The following is a 9,792-nucleotide window of genomic DNA, read 5'->3' as shown; positions in this document are numbered from 1 at the left end:
CCGTGTTCAAAAAAGGTATATAGGGTAGGTGGTGTTCAGCCTGCCAATATAATATTAAAATAATATTATATTAAACAGAAGACCGCCAGTATTAATATATGAGCATATGGTTATGAATACATATGCATATAACATATATGAAAAATATATGAATATAAAAAAATATATATATGATATGAAAATATTTATATGTATATGAAATATATGGTAGGTGATGAGATAGCCTACCATATAATATATAATATAATAATTTAATTATATTATATTAAATATGGAAATATTAAAAATATATTAAAAATATTAAAAATATTTTCATATGGATATGCAATCGTATGGATATCCAAATATGTGTGGGAAAGTCATACTTCCCATACAATAAATGACCGGATTGACGAAACCGTGTTCAAAAGGGTATATAGGGTAGGTGGTGTTCGCCTACCAATATAATATTAAAATAATATTATATTTAAACAGAAGACCGCCAGTATTAATATATGAGCATATGGTTATGAATACATATGCATAGTACCATATATATAAATAATTGAATATAAAAAAATATATATATGGAATATGAAAATATTTAATACTTATATGAAATATATGGTAGGTGATGGTGATAGCCTACCATATAATATATAATATAATAATTTAAATATATTATATTAAATATGGAAATATAAAAATATATTAAAAATATAAAATAAAAAATATTTTCATATGGATATGCAATCGTATGGATATCCAAACATGTGTGGGAAAGTCATACTTCCCATACAATAAATGACCGGATTGACGAAACCGTGTTCAAAAAGGTATATAGGGTAGGTGGTGTTCGGCCTACCATATAATATTAAAATAATATTATATTAAACAGAAGACCGCCAGTATTATATATAAGCATATGGTTATGAATACATATGCATATAACATATATGAAATATATTGAATATAAAAAAATATATATGGATATGAAAAATATTTATATGTATATGATATATGGTAGGTGATGGTGATAGCCTACCATATAATATATAATATAATAATTTAATTATATTATATTAAATATGGAAATATTAAAAATATATTAAAAATATTAAAAATATTTTCATATGGATATGCAATCGTATGGATATCCAAATATGTGTGGGAAAGTCATACTTCCCATACAATAAATGACCGGATTGACGAAACCGTGTTCAAAAAGGTATATAGGGTAGGTGGTGTTCAGCCTGCCAATATAATATTAAAATAATATTATATTAAACAGAAGACCGCCAGTATTAATATATGAGCATATGGTTATGAATACATATGCATATAACATATATGAAAATATATGAATATAAAAAAATAAATGGATATGAAAATATTTATATGTATATGAAATATATGGTAGGTGATGGGGATAGCCTACCATATAATATATAATATAATAATATTTATTATATTATAATAAATATGGAAATATTAAATTATTTTCATATGGATATGGATATGGATATGGATATGGATATACATATTCATATGGATATACTAAAATATACTGAAATATACCGATGAGTATATTTAGGTGAGGGTAAAAAGGCAAATAAATACCCAGCTTGACGAAAGTGTGTTCAAAAAGGTATATAGGGTAGGTGGTGTCGTCCTACCAATATAGTATATTATTTATATTATATGAATATACTAAGATACCGAGGAGAATTTTTAGGGGAGGGAAAGAGGCAAATAAATACCCAGCTTGACGAAAGTGTGGTCAAAATGGTATACATGGTAGGTGGTGTAAGCCTATCTATATATATATATAACATACTATATTATATATTATATATACACTATATTGTATACTTAGATAATATCGTTGAAGCGTCTACGTCTTATTATAAATTATAATTTGACAAGTTTCCAATTATTATCGTTAATTTCTGGTTCTAGGCAAATAAAAATTTCTTTTTATTATATCCTAGTAAGTATATGGAATTAAATTTAATTTCATATACGTATATGATAATAGTAGTAATATTATTATTATTATTATTGTATAAATAAATATGAATAAACTATATATATGAAAATATATAAATATATGAAAATTAAAAAGTGCTTAGTTTTATATCATATAAAACTAGACTTTTATATACAAAGAAAATAAATTTTAAATTTATTATCAAAATACATATGCGATAATTTTATTATAAAATTAAGCAAATATATATATGTGAATATATACAAATTGTTGTATGTGAAAATATAAAGATATTTTAGAATTAAATATATGCATAATATTGTATTTTACTAAAAAAATATTAAAGAAGGCTTATATAAATAAAAAGACCGCCCGCTCATATAAATACCCTAACACAAACGAGGGTTTAAGAAAAAGCCATGAAAAAAATATACCCTGAGGTGTATGCGTTGGGCACCCGAGGGATATATTATAAATATATATATATATATATATATTTTAATAAATGAACGAATATTGAATGCCATATAATAATTGGCCAAATTCGTTAATATTTTAATTTATACAAATATTTGCAATATTTATTTTCTATATATCAATATGAAAATGAAATATATCAAAGATATAAACATTATTCTGGTTGATCCTGCCAGTAGTTATATGCTTGTCTCAAAGATTAAGCCATGCATGTCTAAGTACACACGCATTAAAAGTGAAACCGCAAAAGGCTCATTATATCAGTTATGGTTCCTTAGATCGTTAACAGTTACTTGGATAACTGTGGTAATTCTAGAGCTAATACATGCAATTAAAACATGAACCTTATGGGACATGTGCTTTTATTAGGCTAAAACCAAGCGATCGCAAGATCGTTATATTGGTTGAACTCTAGATAACATGCAGATCGTATGGTCTTGTACCGACGACAGATCTTTCAAATGTCTGCCCTATCAACTTTTGATGGTAGTATCTAGGACTACCATGGTTGCAACGGGTAACGGGGAATCAGGGTTCGATTCCGGAGAGGGAGCCTGAGAAACGGCTACCACATCTAAGGAAGGCAGCAGGCGCGTAAATTACCCACTCCCAGCTCGGGGAGGTAGTGACGAAAAATAACAATACAGGACTCATATCCGAGGCCCTGTAATTGGAATGAGTACACTTTAAATCCTTTAACAAGGACCAATTGGAGGGCAAGTCTGGTGCCAGCAGCCGCGGTAATTCCAGCTCCAATAGCGTATATTAAAGTTGTTGCGGTTAAAACGTTCGTAGTTGAACTTGTGCTTCATACGGGTAGTACAACATACAATTGTAGTTAGTACTATACCTTTATGTATGTAAGCGTATTACCGGTGGAGTTCTTATATATGTTTAAATACTTGTATTTTTTCATATGTTCCTCCTATTTAAAAACCTGCATTAGTGCTCTTAAACGAGTGTTATTGTGGGCCGGTACAATTACTTTGAACAAATTAGAGTGCTTAAAGCAGGCTTCAAATGCCTGAATATTCTGTGCATGGGATAATGAAATAAGACCTCTGTTCTGCTTTCATTGGTTTTCAGATCAAGAGGTAATGATTAATAGAAGCAGTTTGGGGGCATTAGTATTACGACGCGAGAGGTGAAATTCTTGGACCGTCGTAAGACTAACTTAAGCGAAAGCATTTGCCAAAGATGTTTTCATTAATCAAGAACGAAAGTTAGAGGTTCGAAGGCGATCAGATACCGCCCTAGTTCTAACCATAAACGATGCCAGCTAGCAATTGGGTGTAGCTACTTTTATGGCTCTCTCAGTCGCTTCCCGGGAAACCAAAGCTTTTGGGCTCCGGGGGAAGTATGGTTGCAAAGCTGAAACTTAAAGGAATTGACGGAAGGGCACCACCAGGAGTGGAGCCTGCGGCTTAATTTGACTCAACACGGGAAAACTTACCAGGTCCGAACATAAGTGTGTAAGACAGATTGATAGCTCTTTCTCGAATCTATGGGTGGTGGTGCATGGCCGTTCTTAGTTCGTGGAGTGATTTGTCTGGTTAATTCCGATAACGAACGAGACTCAAATATATTAAATAGATATCTTCAGGATTATGGTGTTGAAGCTTATATAGCCTTCATTCATGGTAGCAGTAAAATGTTTATTGTGTTTGAATGTGTTTATATAAGTGGAGCCGTACCTGTTGGTTTGTCCCATTATAAGGATACTAGCTTCTTAAATGGACAAATTGCGTCTAGCAATAATGAGATTGAGCAATAACAGGTCTGTGATGCCCTTAGATGTCCTGGGCTGCACGCGCGCTACAATGAAAGTATCAACGTGTATTTCCTAGACCGAGAGGTCCGGGTAAACCGCTGAACCACTTTCATGCTTGGGATTGTGAACTGAAACTGTTCACATGAACTTGGAATTCCTAGTAAGTGTGAGTCATTAACTCGCATTGATTACGTCCCTGCCCTTTGTGCACACCGCCCGTCGCTACTACCGATTGAATTATTTAGTGAGGTCTCCGGACGTGATCACTGTGACGCCTTGTGTGTTACGGTTGTTTCGCAGAAGTTGACCGAACTTGATTATTTAGAGGAAGTAAAAGTCGTAACAAGGTTTCCGTAGGTGAACCTGCGGAAGGATCATTATTGAATGAATCTTATCCGTTATTAAAATATTTATTATATATAAATATATAAATAAAAATTACCCAAAAATAAAAGACATATATATTATATTGAATATATAGACCATTTGTTGTCTTCAATATAAATTGCGTGTATATTTAATTAATATACATGCGTTGCGTGATGTATTGTTCATATTAAATTATGCGCATACATTGATAAATGCAACACCTAAAATATACATTGTTGTACCTGATATACAGGTTAATGCTTTATATAATATTAAAACAATATAAATTATATTTATATTGATTATATAAAACTAAGACATTTCGCAACAATTATTTTAGGTATATAAAAAATTAAACATATTTTATATGTTTAAATATAGACGAATATATTGAATATAAATTGCGTGTATATTTAATTAATATACATGCGTTGCGTGATGTATTGTTCATATTAAATTATGCGCATACATTGATAAATGCAACACCTAAAATATACATTGTTGTACCTGATATACAGGTTAATGCTTTATATAATATTAAAACAATATAAATTATATTTATATTGATTATATAAAACTAAGACATTTCGCAACAATTATTTTAGGTATAAAAATAACTTTATTGAAGGAATTGATATATGCCAGTTAAATGGTGTATTTTTAATTTCTTTCAATAAAAACATAATTGACGAATTGTATATTTATATATATTTATAAAACTCTAAGCGGTGGATCACTCGGCTCATGGGTCGATGAAGAACGCAGCAAACTGTGCGTCATCGTGTGAACTGCAGGACACATGAACATCGACATTTTGAACGCATATCGCAGTCCATGCTGTTATGTACTTTAATTAATTTTATAGTGCTGCTTGGACTACATATGGTTGAGGGTTGTAAGACTATGCTAATAAAGTTGCTTATTATTATATATTTTTATAATGATATGCATATGGTATATTATTGGATATATTTATATATTCATAATATTAAATATAAAAGCAATTATCTCAAATATTTATAAAAGAAAAAATGAAGATATACAATTCTTTCTTTTTTCAATTCAAATAATACTGAGAAATGTCTAGCATAAAAAAAATTAAATTTTTTTTAACTAGAATTGTCTCTTATTTAAAGATGCGAAAATTGAAAATATATCAAATATATTGTTCTTCATAGAGATATATTGTTTATATATATATATACATTGCTTTATACAACCTCAACTCATATGGGACTACCCCCTGAATTTAAGCATATTAATTAGGGGAGGAAAAGAAACTAACAAGGATTTTCTTAGTAGCGGCGAGCGAAAAGAAATCAGTTCAGCACTAAGTCACTTTGTCTATATGGCAAATGTGAGATGCAGTGTATGGAGCGTCAATATTCTAGTATGAGAAATTAACGATTTAAGTCCTTCTTAAATGAGGCCATTTACCCATAGAGGGTGCCAGGCCCGTATAACGTTAATGATTACTAGATGATGTTTCCAAAGAGTCGTGTTGCTTGATAGTGCAGCACTAAGTGGGTGGTAAACTCCATCTAAAACTAAATATAACCATGAGACCGATAGTAAACAAGTACCGTGAGGGAAAGTTGAAAAGAACTCTGAATAGAGAGTTAAATAGTACGTGAAACTGCTTAGAGGTTAAGCCCGATGAACCTGAATATCCATTATGGAAAATTCATCATTAAAGTTATAATATTTAAATAATATTATAGAAATAGTGTGCATTTTTTCCATATAAGGACATTGTAATCTATTAACATATATAATTTATCATAAAATATGACTTATAGTTTATTCAAATTATTATGCTTGCATTTTAACATAGGATAAATGTCATTAATTTGATAAAGTGTTGATAGATTAATAAGAATACAGTGCGTTAATTTTTCGGAATTATATAATGGCATAATTATCATTGATTTTTGTGTTTATTATATGCACTTGTATGATTAACAATGCGAAAGATTCAGGATACCTTCGGGACCCGTCTTGAAACACGGACCAAGGAGTCTAACATATGTGCAAGTTATTGGGATATAAACCTAATAGCGTAATTAACTTGACTATTAATGGGATTAGTTTTTTAACTATTTTATAGTTAATTAACACAATCCCGGGGCGTTCTATATAGTTATGTATAATAATATTTATATTATTTATGCCTCTAACTGGAACGTACCTTGAGCAGATATGCTGTGACCCGAAAGATGGTGAACTATACTTGATCAGGTTGAAGTCAGGGGAAACCCTGATGGAAGACCGAAACAGTTCTGACGTGCAAATCGATTGTCAGAATTGAGTATAGGGGCGAAAGACCAATCGAACCATCTAGTAGCTGGTTCCTTCCGAAGTTTCCCTCAGGATAGCTGGTGCATTTTAATGTTATATAAAATAATCTTATCTGGTAAAGCGAATGATTAGAGGCCTTAGGGTCGAAACGATCTTAACCTATTCTCAAACTTTAAATGGGTAAGAACCTTAACTTTCTTGATATGAAGTTTAAGGTTATGATATAATGTGCCCAGTGGGCCACTTTTGGTAAGCAGAACTGGCGCTGTGGGATGAACCAAACGTAATGTTACGGTGCCCAAATTAACAACTCATGCAGAAACCATGAAAGGCGTTGGTTGCTTAAAACAGCAGGACGGTGATCATGGAAGTCGAAATCCGCTAAGGAGTGTGTAACAACTCACCTGCCGAAGCAACTAGCCCTTAAAATGGATGGCGCTTAAGTTGTATACCTATACATTACCGCTAAAGTAGATGATTTATATTACTTGTAATATAAATTTTGAAACTTTAGTGAGTAGGAAGGTACAATGGTATGCGTAGAAGTGTTTGGCGTAAGCCTGCATGGAGCTGCTATTGGTACAGATCTTGGTGGTAGTAGCAAATAATCGAATGAGACCTTGGAGGACTGAAGTGGAGAAGGGTTTCGTGTGAACAGTGGTTGATCACGAGTTAGTCGGTCCTAAGTTCAAGGCGAAAGCCGAAAATTTTCAAGTAAAAATAAATATTACAATTATTGTGAAAATTATATACTTGAATAATTTTGAACGAAAGGGAATACGGTTCCAATTCCGTAACCTGTTGAGTATCCGTTTGTTATTAAATATGGGCCTCGTGCTCATCCTGGCAACAGGAACGACCATAAAGAAGCCGTCGAGAGATATCGGAAGAGTTTTCTTTTCTGTTTTATAGTCGTACTACCATGGAAGTCTTTCGCAGAGAGATATGGTAGATGGGCTAGAAGAGCATGACATATACTGTTGTGTCGATATTTTCTCCTCGGACCTTGAAAATTTATGGTGGGGATACGCAAACTTCTCAACAGGCCGTACCAATATCCGCAGCTGGTCTCCAAGGTGAAGAGTCTCTAGTCGATAGAATAATGTAGGTAAGGGAAGTCGGCAAATTAGATCCGTAACTTCGGGATAAGGATTGGCTCTGAAGATTGAGATAGTCGGGCTTGATTGGGAAACAATAATATGGTTTATGTGCTCGTTCTGGGTAAATAGAGTTATAATCATTTATGGTTGTAACTTGTTCCCCGGATAGTTTAGTTACGTATCCAATTGTGGAACTTTCTTGCTAAAATTTTTAAGAATACTAGTTGGGTCAAACCAATTAGTTCTTATTAATTATAACGATTATCAATTAACAATCAATTCAGAACTGGCACGGACTTGGGGAATCCGACTGTCTAATTAAAACAAAGCATTGTGATGGCCCTAGCGGGTGTTGACACAATGTGATTTCTGCCCAGTGCTCTGAATGTCAAAGTGAAGAAATTCAAGTAAGCGCGGGTCAACGGCGGGAGTAACTATGACTCTCTTAAGGTAGCCAAATGCCTCGTCATCTAATTAGTGACGCGCATGAATGGATTAACGAGATTCCTTCTGTCCCTATCTACTATCTAGCGAAACCACAGCCAAGGGAACGGGCTTGGAATAATTAGCGGGGAAAGAAGACCCTTTTGAGCTTGACTCTAATCTGGCAGTGTAAGGAGACATAAGAGGTGTAGAATAAGTGGGAGATATTAGACTTCGGTTTGGTATCGACAATGAAATACCACTACTCTTATTGTTTCCTTACTTACTTGATTAAATGGAACGTGTATCATTTCCTAGCCATTATACGGATATATTTATTATATCTTATGGTATTGGGTTTTGATGCAAGCTTCTTGATCAAAGTATCACGAGTTTGTTATATAATCGCAAACAAATTCTTTAATGAGAGATGCATTCATGTATTATCGATTTGAAAATTTGGTATAACTCCAATTACTCAGGTATGATCCAATTCAAGGACATTGCCAGGTAGGGAGTTTGACTGGGGCGGTACATCTCTCAAATAATAACGGAGGTGTCCCAAGGCCAGCTCAGTGCGGACAGAAACCACACATAGAGCAAAAGGGCAAATGCTGACTTGATCTCGGTGTTCAGTACACACAGGGACAGCAAAAGCTCGGCCTATCGATCCTTTTGGTTTAAAGAGTTTTTAACAAGAGGTGTCAGAAAAGTTACCATAGGGATAACTGGCTTGTGGCGGCCAAGCGTTCATAGCGACGTCGCTTTTTGATCCTTCGATGTCGGCTCTTCCTATCATTGTGAAGCAAAATTCACCAAGCGTTGGATTGTTCACCCATGCAAGGGAACGTGAGCTGGGTTTAGACCGTCGTGAGACAGGTTAGTTTTACCCTACTAATGACAAAACGTTGTTGCGACAGCATTCCTGCGTAGTACGAGAGGAACCGCAGGTACGGACCAATGGCACAATACTTGTTCGAGCGAACAGTGGTATGACGCTACGTCCGTTGGATTATGCCTGAACGCCTCTAAGGTCGTATCCGTGCTGGACTGCAATGATAAATAAGGGGCAATTTGCATTGTATGGCTTCTAAACCATTTAAAGTTTATTATTTATATTTTAAACGACAATGGATGTGATGCCAATGTAATTTGTAACATAGTAAATTGGGAGGATCTTTGATCACCTGATGCCATGCTAGTTACATATGAAAACATTATTTAATACAATGACAAAGCCTAGAATCAATTGTAAACGACTTTTGTAACGGGCAAGGTGTTGTAAGTGGTTGAGCAGCTGCCATACTGCGATCCACTGAAGCTTATCCTTTGCTTGATGATTCGAAATATAAAAAAAATGTAAATATGCATGTGTAAATATGTAT

The 9,792-nt window shown here is 33.3% G+C and overlaps 3 non-coding genes across 3 annotated transcripts; all 3 read left to right on the top strand.

Annotated features, from left to right (window-relative positions):
• The first annotated feature begins 2,602 nt into the window (after positions 1-2,602).
• LOC138927643 (small subunit ribosomal RNA) lies at positions 2,603-4,597 on the top strand. The gene has a single exon (XR_011444091.1). It is a non-coding gene; the product is annotated as a small subunit ribosomal RNA (ribosomal RNA).
• A 706-nt stretch (positions 4,598-5,303) lies between these two features.
• On the top strand, positions 5,304-5,482 carry LOC138927647 (5.8S ribosomal RNA). The gene has a single exon (XR_011444095.1). It is a non-coding gene; the product is annotated as a 5.8S ribosomal RNA (ribosomal RNA).
• A 320-nt stretch (positions 5,483-5,802) lies between these two features.
• LOC138927645 (large subunit ribosomal RNA) lies at positions 5,803-9,752 on the top strand. Its single transcript, XR_011444093.1, has one exon. It is a non-coding gene; the product is annotated as a large subunit ribosomal RNA (ribosomal RNA).
• The last annotated feature ends 40 nt before the right edge of the window (positions 9,753-9,792 follow it).

This window comes from Drosophila bipectinata, unplaced genomic scaffold (genome assembly GCF_030179905.1).
Source record: "Drosophila bipectinata strain 14024-0381.07 unplaced genomic scaffold, DbipHiC1v2 scaffold_47, whole genome shotgun sequence".
In the NCBI taxonomy this organism is placed as follows: domain Eukaryota; kingdom Metazoa; phylum Arthropoda; class Insecta; order Diptera; family Drosophilidae; genus Drosophila; species Drosophila bipectinata.
Note: the sequence above shows the minus strand (reverse complement) of the source record. Positions and strands in the feature narration are given on the sequence as shown.